This window comes from Seriola lalandi, unplaced genomic scaffold, assembly GCF_002814215.2.
Source record: "Seriola lalandi dorsalis isolate HSWRI2012SDOR001 ecotype SW California unplaced genomic scaffold, Sedor1 jcf7180002054950, whole genome shotgun sequence".
Lineage (NCBI taxonomy): Eukaryota > Metazoa > Chordata > Actinopteri > Carangiformes > Carangidae > Seriola > Seriola lalandi.
The window spans coordinates 138651-138931 of NW_019525501.1; the positions used below are offsets into that span (position 1 = coordinate 138651).

General features: G+C 37.0%; 1 protein-coding gene across 1 annotated transcript in view; it reads left to right on the forward strand.

Moving 5' to 3' along the window:
* abraa (actin binding Rho activating protein a) overlaps nt 1-281 on the forward strand; it is a 7907-nt gene that overhangs the window by 1199 nt on the left and 6427 nt on the right. The window lies entirely within an intron of this gene.

A 281-nucleotide genomic window follows, 5' to 3' on the forward strand; every position in this document is an offset into this window, starting at 1 on the left:
ATAATATAATTATTATAATATAATGTTGTTCTACAGCTGCAGGATGTAAATAAACTCTCTGCTGCCCCCAAGTGGCCAAAAAATAAAATGCACCAATATAAAACAAATAAACAACTACTATCTAATAACTAATATCCAAACCTATTATGTGATGCCAGAGGTCATCTGTGATTGGTCCATTGGAGTGTCATTAGTGACGAGCTCACACAGGAGCTGAGATGACCTCACGTCATTACCCTTTAATTCTGTTTTGAGACGTTTGTGAGACGTTATGGTCTCCC